The sequence below is a fragment of the Catharus ustulatus genome, chromosome 1, assembly GCF_009819885.2.
Source record: "Catharus ustulatus isolate bCatUst1 chromosome 1, bCatUst1.pri.v2, whole genome shotgun sequence".
NCBI classification, from domain to species: Eukaryota; Metazoa; Chordata; class Aves; order Passeriformes; family Turdidae; genus Catharus; species Catharus ustulatus.
The window spans coordinates 18451915-18476582 of NC_046221.1; the positions used below are offsets into that span (position 1 = coordinate 18451915).

At 38.3% G+C, this 24668-nt stretch overlaps 1 protein-coding gene across 5 annotated transcripts in view; it reads right to left on the reverse strand.

Annotated features, from left to right (window-relative positions):
* ARMC3 (armadillo repeat containing 3) overlaps positions 1-3748 on the reverse strand; it is a 62059-nt gene extending 58311 nt beyond the window's left edge. For all 5 annotated transcript variants that reach the window (XM_033064050.1, XM_033064039.1, XM_033064019.1 and 2 more), the window contains exon 1: positions 3498-3748. The gene's annotated coding sequence lies outside the window, so the exon portion shown is untranslated. The remainder of the gene's footprint in view (positions 1-3497) is intronic.
* Positions 3749-24668: the final 20920 nt, after the last annotated feature.

The window sequence follows — 24668 nt, forward strand, 5'->3', positions numbered from 1 at the left end:
GAAAGTAACAAACATATCCCCACTCAGTTTTCCTTTTGATAGTCTAAAGCATTCTACTGTCCTCCAAAAAATGACTCCTTATTTCCCACACAGACTCATACAATCTGCTGAGTTTGAAGAGCCTCACCAGGATTGAGTCCAATTCCTGGCCCTGCACAGCACCACCCCCAAAAGTCACCCCATGCGTCTGAGAGTCCAAACACTTCTTGAACTCTGTCAGGCTTGGTGCTATGACCATTTCTCTTGGGAGCTGTTCCACTGCCCAACCACACTCTGGGTGAAGACACTTTTCCTAATACCCAATCTAAATCTCCCTTGACACACCTTGAGCCCATTCCCTCAGGTCCTGTCACTGGTCACCACAGAGAAGAGATCAGTGCCCGACCCTCCACTTCTCCCTATGAGGGTGGGGGGTGTTCCTCTTGGTCTCCTTCAGGCTGAACAAGAGTGATCTCAGCTGCTCCTCACACAGCTTCCTCTCCAGACTTTCACCATTCTCATGGCCCTCCTTTAACGTTGTCTAACAATTTAATATTTTTCTTATACTGTGGTGCCCAGAACAGCCCCCAGCACTCGAGGTGAGGCTGCCCCAGAGCAGAGCAGCACAATCCCCTCCCTTGCCCAGCTGGTGATGCTGTGCCTGATGCCCCCCAGGACAGGGTTGGCCCTCCTGGCTGCCAGGGCACTGCTGGCTCATGTTCAACTTGCCGTGGACCAGGACCTCCAGGTCCCTTTCTGTGCATACATCCAGGGCTGTCCCAACCCTGAGATTGACCCTGTTAAATTCACATGTCTGGTAATTGCCCAGTCCTCTAATTAGTCAAGATCTTTCCACAAGGCCTCTTTTAATTTAAATAACTACAGAAATACGTATCTAAACCAGAATGTTTAAGGACTCATCTACATAAAAAAGATGTTCAAGAAAGGGGTCTTGCAAACTTCCTGAAGAAATATGCTGTTGACTGAAGTGTTCAGATTGCTTTAAAAAGAAAAATCATGTCCCAGCAACATGTTATTCATTGGACAATGTTTTAATAAAAATTGTAAAGCATTATAATGATTATATCTTACAGTAAAATTTTATAGATTACTCAGGTTTTTAACAAATAAAAGTCCTAAATGGAAGACAAAAAGAACGTTTATTCCCATCTCTATTTCAATGCATAATGTACATAAAATATGTATTATAATATCTATAATAATATATTTTTCATATATATTTATATTACATGTATAATAGTCTCTGTCTACTGTAAGGATGCAAAACTGCAACCCTAATCGAAGGATTTCTCACACTGCACATACGGAAATCCTATGTTTTTTACTTTCTTGGTAACAAAGTTTACCATTGTAAACAAGTAGTTTATGCATGTACAAGCAAAAGAGCAAGAAGAGACTTGGCCATATGTCCCCATCTGGCTAACTAAAGTATAATTGAAGAGTATGAAGTATTTTTCAGAAAATGAAGTTATTTTAAACAGTATAAATAGGTTCTGAAATATGGCTGTGACACGAGATAGCAAAGGCAACAAAAGAGTTTTTGCAGGTTGTAAAGGGGACTCAACTTCCAAAAAAAGAGACAGCAACCACAAAACACACACACAGACACACATGAATTATGAGTAAAGAACACCACAACATAAGTAGAACCCCAGGAAATGAGATAAACTCTAAGTTTAGCCCTTACTTTTCCAAGACCTGGTAAGAATATAGGGATATGGAAATTGCTTCTATTAATAATTTCCTCTTCAAAGAAATGTATTGGCTGTTTCCTTTTCTGAATTTTTGCTTATGAAAGATCATCCTCATAAGCGTTTTTTAAGTCCTTTTGAAAACATGGATGACCTCTGCTGAACATCCCAGATGAAGCCTCTCCTGTCTTGTACAAAATTGGACTCATACTTCTTTGTCGACACGGGAAATGTCTCAGATGTGTTACTATCACGCTCATGATTTTGATGGTTATGTCTGCAAGGGTAGCCCTATTGTTTAATTTTAACTGCTCATTTACCAAACTCTATTATGTTAACAGTAAAAAAAAATATATATATATATTATATATATATATATAGTTGCAGTTTAAGACAAATATGCAGGTAGCAGATTTGCAAATGTAAGGACAGGAGTGGATATATAAACCCATGTTGGCATTCGTTGTGTTAGAGGAATATTAGCTGATCAGAAAATGGCAACAAAAATCACAAAAATGAAAGGAAGCTGAAAAAGGGAAATGTTGCTTCCATCACTAAATGTGAAAGTGATCTTGTGCACTGTCAATAAACAAGCAGAATGTCTTTACCTTGCATAAGTATGAGACTATCTCATATAGATGATAATTGCAGATAATCAAAAAGATTTTAAGAGTTCTGTACTACAGACAATGCTTCTCTACCAGCTGATTGATATTTTGCTTTGAAATTCCTGTCTACAAAAGTCCCCAAACCTTTGAAATATTAATAAAAGAGGGGAGATTTTTCCCCCAATAGCCTAATAACCCGTTACTATTCTTTCAGAGAAAATTTCTGTATCCAGTTGGGGTTTTTTTAATTCTCATCTTCAATCCACAGAATTTTAGATTTCATACCTTTCATGTTACTGTCACATAAAAATTCCATGTCTCACCTGAACTGTTTTTTTTTCCTTTTTCCATATTATCTATCTAGATTTTAAAATAATTTTTTTTCCTCTGCTATCTACATTTCCTTATGGCAGGTCTTTTCTTACTGCAGTTTCTTACTTCCCAGTTAACATTTAAAATTATTGGTACCTTTATCTGCTGAATGCATCCACCCATTGCTGACACCAATTCCTAAACTCCCAGTTCCTAGTATGAAATAGTGTGAGGAGCCCTTCAGTGCAGCATATTCTCTCCCTGGGTATAAATTTTTTTTATGTTCATACTGATACACTTCAGCTGTTATTAAACACCACTCTTTTAATATAAATCTAGCAATTGTCACTGCTTTTCTTAAAGGGGTAGATACCCTTATCATGCAGACACTAAGTTTTTAGTGGCCTTTTTGACTGTGGTTGGAGGAAAGTTCAATGTATGCCTGTAAAAATTATAGAATCTTAGAATGATGGCTGGAAGGTGATCCTGAAGATCATCTAGCTCCAACCCGCCTGTCATAGGCAGGGTACACTGTCAACTACACCAGGCTGCTCAGAGCCCCATCCGAACCGGCCTTGAGCACCCAGGGATGGGCATCCACAGCTTCCCTGGGCATGTGTGCCAGTGCCTCACCGCTCCCACAGTAAAGAATTTTTTCCCAATATCTAATCTAAACCTACCCTCTTTCAATTCAAACCCATTCCCCCTTGTCCTGTCACTACATGCCACCGTAGTCTTGCTCCATCCTTACTGTAAGTTTTCTGGTATGTGGAAGGATGCCACCACCAAAAAAAAAACCCAAAAAAAAAAAAAAAACCAAACAAAAAAAAAAAACAAAAAAAAAAACACCGAAAAAAAAAAAAAGTCTTTTAGAACTTTAACTTACTCCGAAGGTCTACAGACACTTGGCCTTCAGTTCACTGACAAGAACGGAGGAGCCAGAACCCCGGGAGGCGGGGAGCCGGCCTCTAACGCAGTGCCCACCCGGTAACGCCGATGCCGCCCGGGCACCGCCGCGACCCGGGGGCTGCAGGCGGCGATCGGTGCTCACAGACCGCGCTGCAGGCGGTGATGGGTGCTCACAGACCGCGCTGCAGGCGGTGATCGGTGCTCACAGACCGCGCTGTGCCCCGGGCCCAGCCGCCCCCAGCCCCGCAGCGCCCGCGCCGCCCGGGGGCGATCGCGCAGCGCCGCCCGCACCGCCGCTCCGCCGTTGCCGGGAGACGGCGGGGCCGCGCCTGAGGGAGGCCGGGCCCGACCGGCCCCGGCCCGAGCCGGCCCCGCGCCCCCTGCCCGCCCCGGTCCCGGCTGTCCCCCGGCAACGGCTTCGAGCGTCTCATGTGCATTCCCAGAGGAGTTCAGGGAAGCGTTTTGCGGTGAAACGCGCGTTTAATCCATTGCTCCGCAGTTTATCCCGACTCCGAAGTGCTGGTGACGCTGTTTTCGGGGAAACTTCAAGATGTTAATGCTGATGGGCCCTGGGTAGTGATGGAAAAAGGGATCAGTTATTTCTGCAGACTAAAAGAAAAGGCTGCTTAATCACCCAAAGACACAATTTCTGAAAATTAACAAACGTATACAGTCTAAAAATTGCAAGTTGCTATGTTCACACTTTCCTTTTGTGATTTTTCTCGATCTCGTTTCACCGTCTATGTAAAAAAAAAAAATTAAAAAAAAAAGTGGAAGCCAGCAGTTTTCAGCAGAAATGGGTAAAACCTCTCCACAAGGAGCAGAGCAGAGCAAACCTCGGTCAGAGCCCCGTGGGCAGAGCATCAGCACAGAGGCACATCAGGGCCCGAGGGGCGAGCTCCTCTCTCCTCAGCCCTCGGCTGGTGAAGGAGGAACCTGTGCCCTGTGGAGAACTGCGCTAGTCTCAGAATGACAATTCATTCCAGTGTTCTCTTTTGCCAGCCAGGGCTGTTTTGGAAGGAATCCTAAACTGAATTCTGAAATCAAGTAACACTTTCTACTTGAAATGCTATCAGTAGCTGCAGGAGTAACAGAAAATAGGCAAATATAATAATTTTGGGGCTTCAACATCAGGTAGTAATTGGTAAAGAAATTACAGTTGCTACTATCTCCTGTGATTCCTTTTAAGCACAAATATCATTGCTTTCTTCCCAGATTTCCTACAATGTTACACTGCAAGTATAAACTTAGTTCTATTTTTATAAGCCATATCGTTCTGTTGAGATCATGACAGAAACATGTGCTGGCCTCACACTATGACCAATGTATTCATCATAACAGAAGAGCCCATGGGTCATTGTCAGCTGTAGGCAAGACACATGTCAAGGCATCTCCTTCCACTTTTAACATCATAACTTCTTATAGAAAATGTATGGACATTTGTAGTCATCTTCCTTGGAAACCTGTGATGACAAGTCAAGAACAATTTATACAGACTGGTACCTCTGGAGACAGAAGAAATCACACGTTGTTTTCACAAACTTTGTGGCTGACTGACTGACTTTCTATAAAGACTAACCAATGGATGTCTCAGGTTTACAGTGCTTAGTAGAGTCTCACCCTGGCAGGACAGGAAGCAAAAAACTTTTGGTAGAGGCAAGTCACCAGCTTCCCTAACTTCTTCATGGACTTTTCGCTAAACAGTCAGACACCACAATGACAGGTAGGTGCTATTAATGTAAATAGTGAAGACAAAAATTTGGGTTTAACTCTGTCCTGGGTGTGGCTGGGCTGCAGATAGTTTTCTTCATAGCAGCTTGTATATTGGCATGTTGTAGGTTTGTGACCAAAATAGTGTTAAAAACACTCTTGCTGAGCTGCTGCTTGGGGCCTGGCTAGACACTTACCTGCTGGTGGAAGGTGCTAAATCTTTGAAGATCTTTGGGGTTTTTAAAAACTTTTTCTTCAAGTATTAGGTAGTTTTTATCTTGAGTCATTTGTTGTTTTCTCACTTCTCTTTTTCTAATTCTGTCCTGCGTCCTGCTGTGGGTGGAGATACAGTGATCAAGCAGCCCATGGTACTTAGTTGCTGCTTGGGATCTCCTTATCCTAACCACAATATCCACTACTGGGAAAGCTTGTATTTTTCTTCTCATAGATCATGGTAGCTCTTACTCCTATTTCAAACATAATTTTGGCCAACTGCTAGTTAGTTAGCTGTTTTCCTTATTTCATATGAATGATCCCATAAAAGATGTACAGTGATGCAGAGTCCATGTGAAAGAAGAGGGACATGGTAATCAGGCGCACGTTCACCCTGTATTTCAATACACTCACATGGAACAATGGGCTCAGTTTTCCTTGAAGACTAAAGTGTCTTCTGCAGTAGGGAATGCAGAGATAGTCTCAGACTCCTAGCAAGGACTTTTCAAAAATGTTGTGAAGAGTGTGGATCTGTTTTGTGAAACAGAAAGGAAGATGGCCAGCAGCAGATGACCAGGAGAAAGTCGAGCCTGCAGAGACAGAATGACGACTTGGTGTTTTTACTTTCATTTGTGTTTGCCATGAGAAGTGGCAATCAAACACTGTGTGACAGACATATAATTGCAGTGGTTTTACCTGTGTTTTGGCAAAATTATGCAAATATATTTTGAAAATGATTTTAAAATTATTTTAGTGAAAATATTCCGAACGTGTCATTAAATAACAACTTACTAATAAGGAAGCAAAGGGAGAGAACAAATGGGGAGAACAGTTACAAAATGTCATGGAAACTCACAACAGACAAAGAGTCAGAAATTACAGAATCCACAGAATAACAGAATATTCTGAGTTGGAAGGGATTCACAAGTATCACTAAGTCCAGCTCTTGGCCTCACAAAAGACAGCCCCAAGAATGACAGCATAGGCCTAAGAGCATTGTCCAAACATTTCTTGAACTCAATGTTTTATTGAAAAATAATTTATTATAATGCTAAAAAATATACAAACCAAAATACATACTGTATTGTATTATATTAATTATATTAATACATATTGTATTAAAGATAGGAGATTATGAAATAAAATAATTTCCTAGACAATACCTAATAAAGTGAAAAGGGACTTATAACTACCAGAACTTCATTAACTACACATTTTAATGAAATTTTGTGACTAAATTTTTTATAAAGTCACTGCAGAGTTTGTGTGCTGTCCTATGAAGGGACAGGGCCAATCAGTTTGATTAATTTAAAACTTCTGGAAAAATAATCAAGTATGAATTAGAAACATATTAGAAAAAATATTGGGGAACAAATTTTAAAACATTTAAACTATTTCATTTCAAAAGGGATTTAAATGAATAAGCTACTGCCAAACCAAAGTACTTGTTAAATTTAAGTGTTAGAAATTTGCATGTTGAAGTGTGAGAAATTATCTTTCTGCTTTTACTGGAAGTGCCACTGGGGGAGTAATTTCTCATTTCCTGAAACATCAGAAGTAGAATTACTATTTGCTGGATTGCTTGTATGAAATAACTCTTTTTTTCCATTTAAAAAAAATCATTCATAATTTATGCTGTAAGAAATACCTGATGACATACAGTACAAACAGTCTTGTCATATAACATGTTTTATATCAGTCTCTAAAGACACTTAAAAGGAACTTTCCTTTTCTGACAAGAAGCAGCTGGCTTAAGGAGTGATGAATTTACAACACATCATCCTGGCATTTCAGTTTTCTGTATTACTTCACACATTAAATTACTCAATATCAATGTAAATGGACCTCTTTCTCTGGGGGGAAAAAAAGGAAATCAAAATGGAGAACAAGCCTTTCCTTCTTTTAATTTGCAAGTGAGATTTGTAAGCCTTCATTTTTCATAGGCACCCTGCCTGAATATGTGCATGGTATGGGAGTATTGAAAAATGTTCCCCCAATGTAGTTGTATTCTTTCCTATAAAACAATTAAATTAAATTAATTAATTATCACTTTTAGCAAATAGCATAGCACTACCATTTAGAAACTGATGACCTGCAGCCACAGCTTGTACCTAGTGCTGGTCATGATATGTCACATCAGTGCATGTGTATGTGTGTACTAAATAGCTTGAGGCTCTCAGAAGGGGACAGGTGGTTCAGCAGTGAAAGCTTTAAGCCAGGAGTTGAGACCACAGAACTTTGTGTGTAACCCTGAATAAACTGCCTAAAATGAAACCAATTTAGTTATTTCACAAAAATTACCAAATACTTAGTATTTCTGTAGGTGAATTTCTGCCTATAAAAATGGGGACTTCTGAAGTTCTCATCATACACAGTGTTTTGAGACAAAATTCATTAAGGTCCTCAAAAACTATTGCTGCAGCACATAAACATTTCAAAATCGGGAAGGGGATGTTTAGGTGGTACCTGGGAAATCAATATGTGGCACACTTGTTTCTTAGGCCATATGTATACAAAGAAAATGAGATTGTGTTTTATGTCACCATGATGATCATATTTTTTGTTTTTTAAAAAAAGTAGGTTAGGAGTGACCACTGTCAGCTAATATAAGTGAACATATACAAGTATGGCTTTTATCTGAAGTGGTATTTGAAAACTGTAGATATTATCAAAGATCTTGAAGGATGATTGCAAGGAATGACTGAAGGAAGAGAAGAAGTTGAAGAAATTTTTAACCATATATCTAACACAGATCAGATCATTCTGCCTAAATATTTTCACATCTCTTAGAAAATATATTTCAAACATTGTTTTCCCAAGATGTAGATAGTTTTCAAGGCTAAACTGAATCAGTTCTCAGGGGTGCTGTTAAGTGTTGTCCTGGACAGATTTTTTGATATTGGGTATTCTCAGAGACCGCAGTCTCCTGTGCCAATGAAGAAATACACAGATTGTGTTTAAAAAACCCAAGACTTTTCTTGCCCAAATTTCAATGAACAGCTTCATTCTTCAAAGATGAAATATTCTGTGGTGTCCTCAGGACAAATTGTGCTGCACTGTTTCCATTCTTGTAGCAGCACCAATCCTCTGAAGCCTTGCCAATGCTGTGTTTCAGCAAGGAATGACAACTCTGTTTCTATCTTGCATTTGAAGGCTGGAGTCACAAAATATAGAATATAGTTTAATGAATATTTTTGAGTTGATTCAGTACTGTAGCATTCAAAATTAAAATTATTCTTTATCAAAATCTTTGCTCTTTTAATTATATAGAATTCTCAGAATTTAAGAGTTTGGTCCTTTTCTTTTTCTCCCTATGTTTCTTTCAGATTCGTAGGAGGAATTGAGCAATTTTTTCACTTTTCTTCACTTCCTCTTCATTAATCTACTCTGTAATTTACATAACTCTCTCAACTCAAAAAACTGTGCAGAGTACACAATTACAGTTGCATTTTCCTTTTCTTATTGTGCAACCTTTAAAATCTTAAGGCAAAATATTGCTACTGCTGAGCAAAAAAAAAAAAATCCCCTGTATAGGGTTTTTTTTTTTAAATTCAGAAAACAGAAAAGAAACAAGCATTTTAAAGCTTGAGGTTATGCACATGAGTCATAAAAATAAATTTTCCTGAGAAAGATACTAGTTTGGATGAAAGTCCCACAGTGTTGTTTTAACTGGAAATTCCCTTTATGTCTAGAAAATGGGTTCAGAAATGAACCCAATACTATAAAATATTTTAAGTTGTTACTCTATATATTACTTTTAATTATAATTTATTGCATTCTTTACTTTTATCTAGGATAGGTCTCTCTATTGTCCTTTCTGATGTTGTGAGAGTATGTCAATAGTCTGTTACTATTGAAAAAAAATCAGATACATGTATTTGGGGATATCTAAATGTCTTCAAGTTGCTTTCTTCCCTTTACCATCACAGTCAGTTAGGAAAACTTTGGTAACATTCAGTACACATATTTGTTCTGCTGTCTCTGAAGCCTGGTTGCAGTGCCAGGCCTTACTTTAGAGTAGTGCCATTCACATTTTCAGTTACATCTAGATAGGGATGTGCATCTATCAGCCAAGCTCTTTTCATATTTTTGCTCCTAAAATTGCTAGACAAAGTAGAAGAGGAGCACAAAAAGTGAGATAAGCCATGCCTTAGTCAGTGATCTTGAACTGCATAGAAATAAATGAGAGTCTTGTTTTCACTTGAAATTATTTTGAATTTCACACATTTCCCATGTTGATTACTATCCGGTTCTTGGTTTGGCATTATTTGTGTTGAAAATTACCTTGGCATATTGTCAGCCTACCAAAATGCTCCATTTTTCTGGATGTTAAGAAATTGGTCATCAGCCTAGTCATTTTAGGTGTTTGTCAGGGTGCATTCAGGAGTTTTGGTAAGATTTCTGGACAGAATTGTTTCAGAGCTGCATATAGTTTAGGATATCAAATAAGATGCTGACTAACATTTCCTGCTGCACAGCCCTCCTTTGTCTTCTGCTTTTCCTGTGTTCAGTTAGGTGTCATTGGATCTTGGGCTCCTGATTTTGTACTTGCCCTTTCCTAATTTCTGAGTAGATATGTACTAATGCACGTTTTTCTATATTTAAATTGGGCTAGGACTAAATGCTGTGTGGTTTTGCAAAATCAGGGCTGTCCAGAACAGCAATAATTCAAAGTCAGCCTTACATGGCTCATTTATAGAGCAGAGCAGATACTTTTCAAAGAGGTTGGGAATTCAGACTTTAGAATATGATTTCCAATGCAGCAAGTAATGGCACTGAAAAAGGCTTTGAGATATAATTGTGTTTTGTTGCCTTCCTTATGATTAGTGAGATACACAAATGACTGTACTCAGATGGAACAAGGTCTGTCTTTGTGGTACCCCAAGATCTTGTTCCTTTCACCACACAGATTCAGGAACTGTCTTGCAGAATTAAAGCAGGAGTGAGAAGGGGAAGGATGCAAGCCAGAAAGTTCATGGGTTTTAGTTCCTGACACAAGACACATGAAGCTGAGCACACTCAAACCAGGGTACTCAAAACCATTCCCTTTTTTAAATTTCTTTATTTTTTTTGAGCTCTTTTTATAAAGATGACTGATTTGAAGATATGCTGGATTTATGATTATTTGCTTTCTAAACTTTTAAATCTGTACACTAGCACTGCTTTTAATTGCTTGCTGGTTTACTGTGGTAGTGTGTTAAACTGAGCAGGTAGGAGAGATGCTGGCTTGCTTGCAAAGGGAAATCAGATTTTAAAAGCATTTACAAAATTATGGCTTGCAGACTTGCTGGCATATTTTAAATTCGGCCTTCATAAAATTCTATTGGACATTTTTTAGTCTACTGATACCAAAGTGTGTATTTAATAGCTTCTCACATCAAATTAGGCAAAGATTAATGTGATAATTTTATTCTTGTTCAGCTCAACTTTTGAGACATTTTTGGTTGCAATAGCTGGTCATGCAGCCCATGCAGTTACACAATGGGTTAACTGTTTCCTTGTGACAGTTCCTCAGTTGCTATAGATTAGCAGAGCTGACTTCAGCAGAACCAGATCTATTTCCAGCAGCTCAGGATATGGTCTCTTGAGCTATATTACAATTAAACAAACTTGTTCAATTAGCAACAATTACTTTTGACAGTGAAAGGATAATAGAGGATTTTGCTTACAGGTGTCTCCTTTTGATGTCAGTCCATTGAACCATTTAATGATTCTGTTTTGTTTGGTGCTGCAAGCTATCAACTAGACAAAAAAAATTAGGTCTATCATTTTCAAAGGCCTTTGCCATTAAATGTTCATGACTAAATCTATTTATGTGTGACTTAGGAAGCAGTAGCAGCAAGAGGAGCTGCAGTGAAAAACAGCAAAGTGAGAAGAGATGCAAGGTGCACAGAGGAGGCTGGAATGGATTGCTTGATGACAAAGCTGGAGCATGAACAGTCAGAGAAATAAATCAAAGAATGGTTTTGCTTGTTCTGTTGGATTTTCCCATATTTGTGCAAGGGACAGGGTCATATGCTTAGGATTACCGCTAATGTGTCTTTCAAACAAAAAAAGTCATTCTCTAGGGTTTCTATTTTCTGTTCTCAGAACTCATTAATTCAATGTTGAAGTCATTAGCAATTTACAGGAGAAGATAAATCTCCCTTCAAGTCTCCCTGACTGGGCCTGAAGAATCTTGATGCAATATTTCCCCAAATGACAGCTTGATGCCAATCCTTATCTCTAGCTACCTCAGCCTGGCTGCCTGCTATATTAAAAAAAGTAGGCTGAGAGTAACACAGTTACTGAAGACTAACACAGACATCCTGACATTCTTTAGAACAAGTATTTTATATTAGGCAGACTTATAGATAGCTGCAACTTTTTAAAAATTTTCAGGAATACTCGGTGCCCATGTCTGTTGTCTTACTTCACTGTCATTAACAATAAACCTGTGCATAGTAAGTCATAATGAATCATGCTTATTAGCAACTAGTATCTGATAAAATTTCAAGTTTATTAGAAAATTGAAACTACTGGTAAGGATTTATATATTCATATAAATTACATTTAGCATTATTCATAATATTCAGTTCTATCTTTCCCAAAATAATATGGAAACCCTATCACAATTATTAACTATATGTGTTTCTGTTATTATTCTGACAGGTTTATCAGAACAGTGTATTTCAGATTTCTGTAAATTATAATAAGATATGACAGGCAGGCTAGATAAGAAAGGATAAACATCTTCAAGAAGGAAAATTGGAATAGCTATCTATTGTATTTGGTAAGACAGAGATCTCATTGGAAAGAAAGATGGGGGAAAATATAATAATTTCAAAGCCATAGACAATTTTAACAACAGATTCTACTACTTATTTTCCACTTGGCAACCATTATATTAGCTATGGCATAGGGAGATCAAATATAAGTAGAAAACAGGAAGCTCTTTCACATTGCAGGCGACTGTAATGGGTATTGCAAACAAAACCTAGTCATTTTTATTTGTCCCTTTCATTGTGCTAATGAGACTCTCTTGCTTATAAAAGGGTTTCACTTGGCTATTGAGCTTTCTGCCAGTTTAGAAATTGGCTACTACTATATAGTTGTATTGTATGTTTTAGCACCTGTTGTTATGGTCATTACTCAGGGATAGTGACAATTGCCCTTTGGTCTTTCGTACATGTTGTTCTTTCCAGCCTCTCTATGGCTTATTGTTTTTCGGGCTCTGAACCTGTCATCTTCCCAGCCTGAATAATTTTCTCGCTGTAGGACAGTTAGTGTCTCATCAGTCAAATACTTCACTCTGGAAGTGATTTATTCAAAGCCGTGGGGTTTTACAAAACTATCCAGATCACTTTCCTGAATGACACAAATGATACCATTACTAAATATAATACAGAGGGATTTATTGCACTGTCTGTTTCATAATAAACTGCATGTTCTGTGCATTGCATGGTATCAGTTATCGGTGCTTTCAGTCCTGTTTATTTCAGTACCTGTGAGAATGCTGTGTGAGGCCAGGGCACAGAGGGAGCACTGAGTGATGGGCTAACATGCAGCTGGGAATGGGCTGCACCCAGACAGCACATCCCCTGGCAGGACTTCTGTGAGCAGAAGGCTCCTTTAGGATGGCATGGGCTTGCGACAGCTTCATTCCTGCTCCATGATCTCATGTACCAAATCAAAGGATCTGTGTGAGTGCTGAATGCATGCGTGTGTTGGATCCCCAGCTGCAAGAGGCCAGGCAGGAACCAACTGTGGGAGCCCTGCAAGCAGTGTGAAATACTTGGCAGGTCTGAAGTCTAAATTCAGTTATGTAATGGATGTGATTACCACAGACTAGAATCTTGTACATTCACTCACATCTTTTAGATAAAAGAGATAGAAGGCAGCAACCACATTGTGCTTATTATGCCAGAAGCAACGTACAGCAAGAAAATGAACACCACCAGATATTTTCAATTTCTCTGCTAAGGAAGGAGAGAATATGGTAATAATATCCCAGAAAAGACAGAGACTGTTATAACAAGTCTCCTAAATACAGAAAAGAATCCTTTACTATATGTAAAATGAGAGGATACACTTCATGTCAGAATGCTTTTATGAAACTGGCCATAGCTGTCAAGTTCAATCTGTAATTAATATATTGTGCTGAATAATGATCATATAGATGCATTTAGGGGTAGTTTGGTGAATTTATTATGCAAATATTTTGACCAAAGTAGACAGTATTATTAAAGATTTTTCCCATTGTTATGTTTACAGAATTATGCAGTTATTTATGGTCTAGGATCTTGTAGTTGTCTGGTGGACAAGGACCTTCATTTTTTTTGAAATGCTAAGTTTGTAGTCCTCCTCCTATACATTACTTTGAACTTTCCAGTCAAGAGTTTCAAGCAAAAAGATGACAAAAAATATGGGAAGTTAGCAGTACTCCCTTCATTTCTGAAGAGAATAAAATCCACATCTCAGTTCCAGTCATGGGTTTGAGCTCTGTTGACTGTCTAGTTTGAGGTCCAGCCACAACCGTTTCTAACTTCCCGTTAGGCAGAGAGTAAAATCCTAATTTATTAGTTGCATTACTAATCTTCCCTTACTGAAGCTATTATTTGTTAGACCACTTTGAAAATGGGATTTTGGTTTTTTGTGTTGATCAGTCCTGAATTTGTTTCTTCTCTTTTCATATGGAATAATATAAACCAAACAGCAGTTTTTAGGCAGCTGATTGTCTGTCCAAAATGGACAGAGGCAGTACAAAAGGAGATATCATTGTTTGTCAGTTTTATCTTAAAGACATGAAAAATACAGGGCTGTTGTCTAGTAAGTACTTCCACTTTCTCTAAGAACATTGTAGCCAGATAACTGGAGACAAGTATTCCATAACTTGCAGCTTGATAACCAGCTTGACAATTCTTTAAAATTGTGATTTAAACACACTCCAAAAGAATGGAAAGAGTGTGAGAAACAATCAAAATACAGATCTTTCCTGGAAAATAGAACCCATATTTGTATCACATATATCTAGGGGTTATAACTGATTACCAGGTTTGGCTGTTGGTTGGCAGAGCAGTGATATGGGCTCAAGGACAAAACTTGTGCGTCTGGAGAGGATTTTAGGTTGTGTCAATGATGGCAGGGACCAGACTCACCAGCATTGAAAGCATTTTCCAGCGTGCCAAGTACTGATACACCCAAAATTTGAAACTGAATACCTGATGGGTTTGGTTTTTCCTTTTTTTCCATTGGAGTTCTTACAATCTTCTTTTAATAATTTCAGTGTATTTTGTAGAATTGTTTCCTTTGTTATTCTATTATTTTACAAGTTACATGCAAACTGGGGACTAGGGCCTCCAATTTAGTTGCCTGTATTTGAAGGTACTCCATATTTTTTGGACTTCCCAGAGGATCTCAGGAACCCTTAGGTAGTTGCCAAATGTAGTGTATGATTTGTTCTCTCTCTACAGTGCCCAGAGAAAGGCCATGGTGGGTTTGCAAGAAGCTAGGACATCTCAGAGATCAACAAGTGCCTGTGTACAAGTATGTGAATCAGACCTTTGTGATGGACTTTATCTTGTAGAATTATGTATTTATATAGAGCACAACATCCTACAGTGTTCTCCAAAAACACAGCTATCAAAATGCCTAAAGAATGCTGGTCTGAAAATGAACTTAGATTAGTTAAGAGCCTTTGCAGTGTTTTTATTTTTGTTATCTAGACTCTTGCCAAACAGGTCCCATATCTGTGGGAACTTGTATACTTTGAAAAACTGTTGGGATTATTTATCTAGATCCATGCAATTATTTAATTGAATTTAATTTCCACATAGAATATTCTGCATATTTTCTAATCTGTATGGCATAATTTTAAAGAAAGATACTGACAAATACTGCAACCCTTCCAGTTACACATCATCTGGCAGCTTCTTCAAAAAAATCACAGTACTTGAACTCTGTGCAGAAGAATGTGGAATGCTGCAAGGTATTCATGCACCAGTTCAGTGGCCTGGTCATGGCCCGTGATTTGCCATGCAGATCTGCCAGCACAGGCAGAACTCAGTGGCAGAATCTGACAAATGGGCAAGCAAATCTGCTCTGCTGTGGGGGGAAATAAGCAATGCTGTGATGAGACACAAAAATGCAGTAATGTCAGAATTGTGGTCAGGGAATATCATAAGCACTGTATCTTGTCTATACTCAATGGAGGGTGGGGGGGCAGGAAGGAATATGTATAACAGATGGCCTGAAAGCAGCAGTTTTGAATTAATCAGGATGGAGGATTATGAGGATCTAGATGACAGATTTAGTGTATAGATGCAGATATAGAAGCTAGATATGAGAAGTATTACTGTGGTAAGAGTAGCAAACCATGCACACAGGCTTAGAGTTCAGTTGGAAAGGACTATTGGAGGTCAACACATACAGCCCCTTGCTCAAAGCAGAATCGGCTTTCAAGGCGCAGTGGGTAGTCCTGCTGAACTCTAAGTATCTTCAAGATGAATTCCTGCTTTTTCTGGGCAACGTGTTCCTGTCCTTTAGTACACTCACAGAGGAATTTTTTTCTGTACCCACTCAGATTTCCCTTTATTGCAATCTGACTGTCATCTTTTCCTTGTGCAGCTCTGAGAGGAGTCTGGTTTTGTCTTTCCTGTGGACCTATTTAGGCAGTTGAAAGCAGAAACTGGATTCCCACTTAGTCATCTCTCCTCCAGACTGAACTAACTCAGATACCTTAGCTCCTTCTGGTGTGTTGTGTTTTTGGTCCCTTAAACATCATGGTGTCAGTCTGCAGGACTTGGTCCAGTATGCCTGTGTTATTCTTGTACTGTGGTTGCCAAAACTGGACATGAGTGTCAAACAGAGGGGCCCACTCTGTTCTGTGGCTGTGCTGCTGCTCATGCAGTACTGTGGCATCAGCACTGCTGCTGCACTGACAGCCAGAGCCTGGAAACAGGGAAGCTGAAGAGAAGTGGTCCTTGTAACTCTAGTTCCTGAAAGCCATTAAAAACCCCCAGATCCCATTAGGGTCCTTTTGTATCTATCATGATGTTGGATAACTCATTTAAAAAGACATCTGAGAGTTGTCCTAGCATGGGTGAGTTCCCTAAATTGTACAAAGGAAACTGTAACTGTAGTGCTCAAGGATATGTGGTGGTTCATCAATTTATTTTTTTTGCTAACAAAACCTGAATTTAGGGAATTCACCAAGGCATACAATGCAAGGACATTGTGAAATCTGAATAATAAGAGAAAAGTTATACAAACCAACAAAAACACTGAATTTCATATCCAGTGGGGGAAAAAGTGCCATATGTATTTTAAATCCAGTTTATCTCAAGTCTAGTGTATGAAAATTCAGTAGGTCCATCCATGACTAAAAAAACCCAAATATTTTGTTTTATAAAGTTCTCCATAAAATGGTATAAAACTTTATCTGTAAATATTATGAATGGAGATTATTTTTTGTTACTTATAGGATATGAATGTAAAGTATGTGACTAGCACAATATAACTAATGGTGTTTATTTTTACAGGATTCAGGCAAGAGTCATGTATATTAGGCTTGTTTTCCATTTACAGTGCTATTGTGAAATTGTTGAATGTCTCTTGAAAGATGTTGAGGACCCTTAGTTTCCACTGCTGGACCTCGACTTTAATTTCAATATATATTTTAAAGGACTATGTGAGCTCTTAAGATGCTTAGTATATTGAAATAAACGTGTCTTAAAATATTATTCTTTTTCAATACAAAACAGATGGTGCAGATCCCTGATGTAACTTAATCTAAAGCAGCCTTGGTCTTTGTCTGTAGTTCTGTCATAATTTATTTTCTTTTGTATGTTGATTCTATTGCAGACTAAAATCACAAGGCAGAAGTCAGAGGTATGTGGAAACCTTCATTTCCACTTTTTAAATCCTGACCAATAATACTTGGTTGAATCTTTCATGTTCCCTTTTGACAAATATCAAGGAGAATCTCTCTTGGGCTTTGCATCAGATTAATTTTAGGCTCCATTATGATTTCCTTCTTAGTTTGGTATTTCCAAAAGTTGCTGTGCTGCTAGATGGCAATCTTCTGATTCTGTGAGGTGCCCTAGTACCAGCTCTGGAAGTATGTAACTGAAATTTTTTTTAGTAGTTTTAGTTCTCATTAATGCTAGCATAAAATCAGAATTAGACCATCAGAATTATGGTGGATTTGAGTTCATTTATGTATTTATTTATATTTCAGTGACTCCACTTTTAATTCTAGGTGATATACAGAGCTAGAAAAAATGCAAAATTTAATCTGATATACAGTACATTAATAAAATAAAACTGCATTTGCAGGATTTAAATAAACCATCTGTAAAAGCTGCATGATGGAATTTTAGTCTTAAATAAGCAGAGATATGAAAACCAATGTCCTCAACCCATTTCAGGGTCTCTGTGATGGCAGGTCTCCCAGCTCTCCCTGCTTGCAACCTCACTGTCTGTAGTGCCATACAGTTAAAGCAACAGAGAGATAAGCATAGGTGTTCAGGTGCAAAAACAGATAAAACTGCATATACTTTTTCACAGGTCTAAAATGCCAGTCCTCTGGTTGGCATGACAGAGGCTACTGTCTAATGGCAAAGAGCTCTCTACTATGTCCACATTAGTGAGTAATTTGGTGCAATAAAAGGAAGAGTTATGGAGTTGAACAGTTCAGGCCCATACATCTACATTATGTGCAGTCCAGGGGTTTTACTGTGCAGCAGTTTGGACTGCCAAACCTCACAATCATCATGACCACCCATGTGACCTGAAACTCTGTGAGGCTAAGTTAGCAGATTGTGTGCTGCAAGGAGAGCAGGCCTGCAGGGGGAAGTAGCTGGTGCTGAGCACCACACTCGTGTTTCAGAGGGAGTATTTCAAACAGGATCTCCTCTGATCTTATACACGGAATGTCCATTAACATCTGCTGTGCCCTAGGTGAAACTGAGGTACATTTTCTAGTTCAGTTTCACCCACAAGGAATCCAGTTTAGGCTTTATGAAACTGCTCTGCAGTGCAAATCAAAGAGCGGGGCAGCCAGGAGATCTGATTCAAACACACCCTTGTGATGGAACTGACACACTCCAGTGTCTGGAGCAGGCAGAACAGTTACAGTCTCACATGTCCCCAACAGGACTGAAGTGAAACTGGTGGCCATATGGAGCACCGCTATCAGGTTTGACATCTCTGAAAGGAAACCCAGTTAGTGTAAACACTGTTCTGAGGACTGCACCAGAGTGCAGTAATTGCATTGCCTCAAAACACAGCACTAACAGACATGCAGTTGCAGCCTGGATTTTGTGGCAGAACATTCAGTTCTTCTTGGCACCTAAAATGGAACTGGAGCAGACCAAGCCTCTGCACTGGGACTTGGGAGGCAAGGATGAGAAGGATTTCTGGAGATGGGTTTGAAAACTAATCTGCATGCAGACGTGACAATCCAGTGCCTTGACACAGCCCTAGGCATTTAATGAAATTGTACACCATGAATTTTTCCCTCTGTGGAATAACACTGGTGGAAGAACTTCCTTGGTTTCTGAGCCCTTCTAGCCTGAAAGAACAGGGGCAGTGCCCTCCTGGAAACAGAGCAGTGCTTCATTCCAGAATTTTGGGCTTTTTTTTTTTTAGAGCTTTTTTTTTCTTTTTGGTGGCTTGGTTGCTTTTTTGTTTTTTATCATTTTTTGTGTTTTCTTTTGACAACACAGTTGCCATTAGGTAAATATTCAATATGAAATTTCTACAGCTGATGGTGGGAGAAGGTCACGGGTGTGTAATGGCCTACAGCTAAACAGGTGGCTTTGAGTTTACTGACTATTACAGCTGTTATGAAGAAGACAAAAGTCTTTAATTACAAATTCTTTTTCTTAGATAGCCTGAAAAAGTCTTATTATAAACCACACTCACTTTGGATTTTTTTAAAGTATTCATCTGTCATTCTTTACACATTATAGTTTGTTCCAACAAATTATAACTGGACCCAAGAATAATTATAAGTCAATAAGTGTAATATTTACTTCACAAGCAAAATAAAGACTTTTTAATGTATCTAGACTATATATTAAAGTTTAATGCAGCATACTTTTTAGCTAAGTAATATCATAGGTAAATTAGAATGTGTTCATGTTCTGGGCCTTGTATGAGACATTGGGACAGTCCAGTTGAAAACTATTTATATATGGAAAGTGATAGGCAAACACAACTGTTGTAGTAATGATTAGAGAGTCATTCTAATTTTATCTGATTGCATTTTCTTTATTTCCAGATAGTTTTTTCAAGCTTAGTCTTCAAGTACTGAGAAAGTCGTTCATCAGATCATATTCCCAGTGGTTCCACTCAAACCAATACAGACAAACATACTTTTATTTAACTTTGAACATTTTGGAAGGCTATTTCCACACTACATTAGCAGTCATTAAGAACGGTTTTAAAAATACAATGAGTTTTAATCCTTGCTGCTGTTCAGAAACTCTTTATTCTACAAACTTGCACGACTAAACTTAAGAATGGTTTTCAAAAATGCTGTAGCTCAAACAAGGTTTTTAAAATAGTTAATTCTATCTGTTGCAAGTATTTTGTTTTGTTTGACATGAACCTACACACCTGCCCTAATGTTTGCTATGTAACAATTCTATTTTCTTGTTTAGTGGCATAGACCTGACCCATTAAACAAAAGTCATTAGACCGCATTCACTCGGTGAGAAATGGAGCAAAGAGTTTTTGTACAAGTATTAATTTTGGGACAAGAGTATGCATAGAAGGGCTAAAGCCGGAAACTAAAGTTCTTTAAAACCATAATCATAAAGACACGATTTGCTTACACACAGTGCTTTATAAATAGTTTTTTATAGCGATGCTGGTGTTTTTCCTGTATAAATTAATGGCAACATATCTGTTGATTTGTGGAATTTCAGGATTACATCTAAGTACTAAGGTAATTATAACAAAGACATGTAGGCTTACAGTAAAACGAAGAAAATTCTAATCTATTGATTGATACATTGTAGCAAGTGTTTAACCAGCTTGCTTATTAATGGCTGTCAGCTAATAAACACCACCTTAATTAGTTTAATCAAGTACCTTATTCAGAGTAGTGACACCAGAAACTGTTAAGTGCTGTACAAGCTGAATATGCCAGAGCTCTCCTGGATACCAGAGTGTGAGTGAGGTCAGGCCAAGCAAATCTCTGTCATATAAGGTATATTGTTATTTGTTTGCTTGTTTGTTTGTTACCCCTCACTCCTCATCCTCTCAGAGAATTAAACCTGGCACAACTTGCTTTTAAACTTGCCATTAACTTCTTAATAGAAAAAATGTCCTACGTCTGTATGGAGACTGTCTTTTTGGAGAGGCAGACGTGCTTCATATACTGGAAGCTAAGGAATGATCAGCTTTTGCACTTGGAAACAGCTTTTGTACAATAGAAATGGTGTTTATGTGCATACACAGCAGTGTGCAGTATGTAGGTAGGGCAGATATTTGCAGGGGGGCAGCAGGAGAGATGGGAGTGCATGTGCTGCACGTCCTGGCCTAATAGTGCAGGAGGCAAGGAAAGAGGGATAATCTGCACTTAAAACAATGTGACCGAGACAGAAGAGAACAATGTTTGGGATCACCAGCATAGGATGAATTTCAGAAGCTTTTATCTTTGATGAAATGTTGTGTTAATTGTTTCTCTTTGAGATGTGTCTCATTTCTGATGGCTGTTTGTGTGGAGAAGTAGCAATGTTCAGTGCTTAATGCATTGGATGTAGAGATCTGGGATTTATCTGTCTCTGATTCCCTGTGTGATCTCCAGTTAATCGTTTCCTATCCCTGTCTCAGTTTCCTTATCTGTAAAGTGGAGTTAATAATCCTTTCTATCACCCAGTGCGTAGTGAAGTTAGACAATTCAATTAATAGTTGTAAAACAAATTTAGCTGCTGGGGCAGAAAATGATAAAAAATGTAAGGAATTTATTCATTAATGTGGTAAGATATCACTGTCTAAATCTAAGGAAAAAATGCTCTGCTTCATATTTTTACCAAATTCTGCTAACTTACTTGCATCACCATTTGTCTTTCTCTTTACTCAGCATATTTGTATTAATGTATGCAAAATCTTTTCATACGGAGTATTATATTAGCTAACTGCTAATATCAAACAAGAGTAAAGGTATGGGCCATATGCTATCTCAGTAGAACACCAGTGATTGTAAGTTTGAGGTTGAGACACACTGAGCTATTCAGTGAATTTGGCTTAGTCTTTTGGTTTTATTTATATTTTTTTATCCAAATAAAATATTATCAGACCATGGACTTCAAATAGTATTTCTGATACTAATTTAGTATATTTTGATTTTCCATTTTAATAACCATACATCCTGAAGACTGTCAGAGATATTAATATAGCTTAAAGCTTTCTGTTTACTAGCTAACTGTACAGGTTTCCATAGAAGTAGACAAAAATCCATTGTGTCCTTAGATGATTGTTTTTCTACATGCAATTGTGCGTATAGGAAGAAGGCTAAAAGCAAGTACAGAGCTCTGTTAGCTGCCTGGCTTCAATATGCATGTTGCAATAAAGAGCAATAAGGGCTATACCCATGGAAGTAGACCCTGTTGAAATTATAAGGCTTTACAAAAAGATTAAGATATTGCAGGGATGTGAGGGGTGAGAACATAGAATCACAGAATCATAGAATATCCTGAGTTCGAAGAGACCTACCAGGATAATTGAGTCCAACTCTTGGCCCTGCACAGGGCACTCCAAGAATCACACCATGTGCCTGAGAGCATTGTCCAAAGACTTTCTGAACTCTGTCAGTCTTGGTACTGTGACCACTTCCCCGGGGAGCTGTTCCAGTGCTCAGCCACTCTCTGGATGAAGAACCCTTTTTGAATATCCAACCTAAACCTCCCCTGACTCTGCTTCAGGCCACTCCCTTGGGTCCTTTCACTGGTCATGAGAGTGAAGAGCTCAGTGCCTGCCCCTCCTCTTCTCCTTGTAAGGATGTTGTAGACCATAATGAGCTCTCCCCTCAGTCTCCTCTTCGTCAGGCTGAACAGACCAAGTGACCTCAGCCACTCCTCGTAAGGTTTCCCCTACAGACCCTTCACCATGGCTCTCCTTTGGACACTCTCTAATAGCTTTATATTGTGGTGCCCAAAGAAAGCTCTTCAAAATGCTGGGAGAATAGATTGGAAAATCTGTGATCAAAACTTTCTGGTCTGCACTGGCAGTACATGAAGTGTCTCCTGACGGAGATGAGGGTTGCTGGATCTGCTCCTCCTTACTTTCAAGGTTGAGTCCATATTAGCCCCAGGCTCAGCAAATGATACTTTGTAGGAATGCAGAGTGAGATGCAGCCTCTCATGCACGAAATATCAGCTGAAGTGGCCAAGATACAAAAACTGCTATGACCAGATCTAAGACTCAAGTGTGCCTCCCACATTTCAAGCTGAAGGATGACCTTGGGGCAAGAGCTTGACGTCCCTAGGGAACAAGACTCGCATAATTCCTGAGCTTTGAGTGATTAGGGCAGAAAGAGCAGGGATCAAAGGGGATGGCAGGGAAAGTCAAGCTGTTGTATATATCCAATACTTAAGTGTTAAGAGAAGGAAGTGGTGTAATATGTGTTCCTGTTATGGTGGTACAATGTTGGTTTTGTCTATAGCAAATGGGTAAACAACATTTCAAGTACCTACGAGAGGAGAGGAGAGGAGAGGAACTTGAGGGAAGTGATGAAAAGATAGCAGGTTTCTTTGACTTATTAAAAGCAACTGCATTTCTTTAGAAAATTGTAATAATAAGGACTATATTTAGCTTCCAACACTTCCAAAGGAAATAAGAAAACAGATATATCTGAATAAACATATTTAAGAGAATAGATGTAATGTCTTGCAGTGTTGATGTTAGCCATTCTATGCCAAGAGAAAGAATGAGTGACAGCAACTCATTACGTTGACATGCCTTAATTTTCAAATCCAGATATTCTTAAAATAGTACTTGCAAAGTAAGTACTAGATGAACTCAGAACACGAACAGAAAATATATATGAAATTATGCCTTTCAGTATATGAAAAACAAAGTATTATGTGCTTCCCTGAGCACTTATTTTCTATATCCAAAAAAAAAGTAATAATGCAGGAAAATTGGCATAATTTTCTGGATATAATGGAAACTCTGAAATTGCTTCAAAAATTCATTAAATGAGACCTTAAATAATTGCTTAGACAAGTAAAGAAAAAAGTTGAACTTACTTTTTTGGTATTTCTCTTTGGTACAGCTACTGTTTCCATTTCAACCAATGTCTTGAAAGTGGCAATTCACTGCAATAATCTAATCTCAAGAGAACACAATCTGTGGAAAATTATTGCTGTTTCTTATAAGTTATTAAAAAATATCTGTGATGTGAAGAATAAGATATTTGATTCTGTAAGAAGTGAATGGTGAGCCCAAATGTGCAAATCTGACAATTATTTGAGGTTAATTTTCCTTTACATTTTTTGCTTTTGGGATATTCATTATTCAACCAAGATTTAAAGAGACCACTAAAATATTTAGAATCATCAAAACTTTATAGCAATTTGTGACATAAATGTAAGCTGAACATGTGCTTCAGATGCTGGGGTTTTATCTCAGCTATCATCACTTGATTATTCAGGTTCATTAGTTAGTCAAATTACAGAAATGTCATTGAAGTCACCTTGTAAATGTCAAGCTGAATGTCAGCTGACAGCTGAAATGGTGACATTACTGAAATGCTTCATATGAAGGTACTTTTTGTCACAATAAAAATGTTTTCTGTCCACTGAGACAGCTGTGACTCAATGGTACGTAATTTTACACGTACAGAAGAACAGAAGGGATATTTTCTGCTTTTGAAGGCTGCAGAGGAAACAATTTCATGAATCCCAGTATGAAAATCTCTTGCAGAACCTCTTCAACATTTCAAGTTGCACACTTCAAAAAAATACATTCATATGTTATTTAATATTACATTGGTGACTTTTGATGAAATTAAATCAATAGGTTTATGTTCCAACTTCAGTGTTCCTTTTTATATATTAGCACAACCCCTAATTTGGGGATGAGGGGGTTAATTCCACCCTATTTATCTAATTGTCTACCCATGCTGAAACGAGCAGAGCAGCAGCACTGCACTTGACTGTAAAGTGGTGGAGTTTTTGATTCTGCTGGCGCACTGGAAGGCTTTTGGGCCATTGTGCAAATTACAGTATAATGC